The sequence below is a fragment of the Coffea arabica genome, chromosome 2c, assembly GCF_036785885.1.
Source record: "Coffea arabica cultivar ET-39 chromosome 2c, Coffea Arabica ET-39 HiFi, whole genome shotgun sequence".
NCBI classification, from domain to species: Eukaryota; Viridiplantae; Streptophyta; class Magnoliopsida; order Gentianales; family Rubiaceae; genus Coffea; species Coffea arabica.
In genome coordinates, this window is record NC_092312.1 from 42,556,721 (window position 1) to 42,559,776 (window position 3,056).

Consider the following 3,056-nt stretch of genomic DNA (forward strand, 5'->3'; position numbering starts at 1 on the left):
GGAAATAATCCTGACTCATATTTCGGCGCTCTATCTGACTCAAGACAGTGATTTTTAAAAAAAATCTGGTTTCTCTTGGTATTTGAAAAATTCTGAATTCTAACTGAAATTAAACCAAAAGAATAAATTAAAAATTATAGAGACTACCAAATTAAAAGACAATATTGAATTGGATATTAAAAAATGGTTCAAATATAGTAGGGACTACGAACCAAAATATTTGAAAAATAATTTTGTATCCCAAAAATAAAAAAAAAATCTACAAGAACAAACTCATTTTTTCAAAAAAAAAAAAAAAGAAAAGAAAAGAAGTCTATAAGAACATACGCCCTTTTCCAAATTTAATAATTTATCTACATTATGAACATATTATAAACTAATACATTCCTTTTTATTTAATATTAAAAATTGATTTTAAATATACAAGTGATAGCAGATGGAATGAAGCAGTTAGCAACATGCGAAAAAATCGAAATGGACAAAAGCAATTAGAGGGATAATTTCGCACAAAATTCGTGGGTTAAAGTGCAATTTGAGGTATAGATGGGAGGCATTTTAGTGCATTTATTGGTTTGTTTTAAATAAGTGGTGATTGGTTTTGCGGGGTTTGAGGGGTCTACATATACCAAAATATATTTATATAGGAATTACTTCATTAACTATGAGTGCTAATAACAATTCTATTGGTGCGTAATTTTCATTTGATTACAACACAATTGTATTAAATTCTATTGATGCTACTTCTATATTAACTATTGTATTTTTTTGTTAACAATTCTCATACAATGTATCACTTACTACACATAAAATAAATACAAAAAATATTTATTTTTGATTTAATATATATATTTTTTCTAGATCAAAGAAATGAAAATATTGTCTCTCTTTAAGTTCAACAGCCATCCGCATCACTAATAATTTTGCGTGATCATGGTAAAGATGCAATTTTTTATATCGTCAAAGATCGTGCATTTTCATTTGTAGTACACACTTCACAAAATTCAACATAGTAAATTAAATTATCAATTTTGGCTTTCATACTAAAAGTGGATTGGTGTGAAGAGTGTTCGCACCTTCAAGAAAGATTATCAAATCGAATGCTTAGTATTTGTAACTATTTCATTTCAACAATATTCAATTACATTCATTTGTAGAAATATATCATTCCCTTTTTTAATATAAATTTTAATTTTATTTTCAGAATCCATCTTTCGAAAAAGACAGTTTTTGAATGATATACACATTCTATTATATTTCAAACTATCGTTAAACAGATATTACAATTAAATTTTTTTGGTTCAATTTTTTCACCTTTATTTGTTCACCATTTTATTTTTTCAATAATATCAAGTACCGTGCGTAGCACGGGTATTCACACTAGTGAAATAGTATTGGCCTTGTATGTTCTTCCCCCCTTGCTTTTTTGAGATAAGTTTGGAATCCCATAAGGACATTTGGAGGTAGAATTTCTGGTTGTGGACCAAACCATTTCCACCAATGGTTTAACCAAATTGGGAATTCTCTGCTGTAACTTTCTTTGAATGTAAAGAACCAAGAATGATTGAATGGTCTAAACAAAAAAGCACGATACCATGCCATTTTGTAATCTTGATAAGTAAATCCATCTGGAATGAATGTAACTGAAAAAGATTTCTTTGAATAAAGAGAAGTCCATTCATTAGGAGAACAAACTTTCTTTATAATGCATTTTGAATGGCTGATAATTTCTGGATTCTTTTTGTCTGGAATAGGGAAAATTTCAACAGATTGAGTTTCAGTGAGAATTAATTCGTAATAATCCAGATTTTTGGATGGATCATCTGGTTGCCAAAAAGATTTTGAAGGAAAAAGTCTTTGGGTAAAGGAATTTAGTGCATTGTAAAGAGGCACTTCTTGAAATCTAGTTAAAGTGATATGTTGAGTAATAGGTTTGGTAAAATATGGATTTTCTTGGATACCAGAAATTCTTGAATACCAGAACCAATCCAGGCATATAATTGACATAAAATTAAATAAAACTTACTTGGAAATCAGAGTAGCTTTGCAACGAAAACTTTAAACAGCAGAGCCTTTGAGATGAAATCAAAATTCGAATTCTTATTGAACTTCTTGAATCAAAGAGCATACAAAGAAATATAGAAGCTGAGAATTTAGAGGTTTACAGAAAGTTCCTGTGATAGCTAAAAAAAAACTCGATGCCTCTACAAATGATCTGGAGTTCTATTTATAGAGACTTCCGTCTTTTAATTTCATTTTCATTTGATTGCCGACACTTTTATTTGAATTTCATTTGCTTTTCTTGCCGATACCTTATCTTCTTGTAATTGGTCCTTTTGAAATTCTTCTCTTATCTTGAAATCGGCATCTTTGAAATTGGCCGACCACTTTATCAAAAGTCTGTCGGGTCTTGAGCACAGGGACCACCAAATGGATCAAAAGTTGATTCTGATGACGATCCAGCTGACTCATCTTTTTTGTCTTCTTCTTTCTTGTCTTGATTTTGCAAATAATTTTGGTATTCTTTGAGCATTTCCAGATTCTGCATCATCTTTTTCATTAAGAAGTCGTTTGCCGTGGTGTCTGATGTTGAGCAACTTTTCTCTTTTTCTATCTTCTGTGGAGTAGTTGGGGAATTAACTCCTTTGGTAGATTGTTGATTTGGATTAGTCCATTTGAGTTTTTCTCCAGTCTCTAGGAATCTTAATACATTCTTTTGATCACAAAATTCTTGATTGAATCTTAACCACCATTTAATTTTGAATTCTCGAACTAGTGACATTGGAAGTGATTTTTCCAATTCTTGATGAACTTTGAAACTCCAGGAAAAAATCCATGGTACTTTGAATTCCATATGAAATAGTATTGGCCTTGTATGTTCTTCCCCCTTGCTTTTTTGAGATAAGTTTGGAATCCCATGGGGACATTTGGAGGTAGAATTTCCGGTTGTGGACCAAACCATTTCCACCAATGGTTGAACCAAATTGGGAATTCTCTGCTGCAACTTTCTTTGAATGTAAAGAATCAAGAATGATTGAATGGTCTATACAAAAATGCAC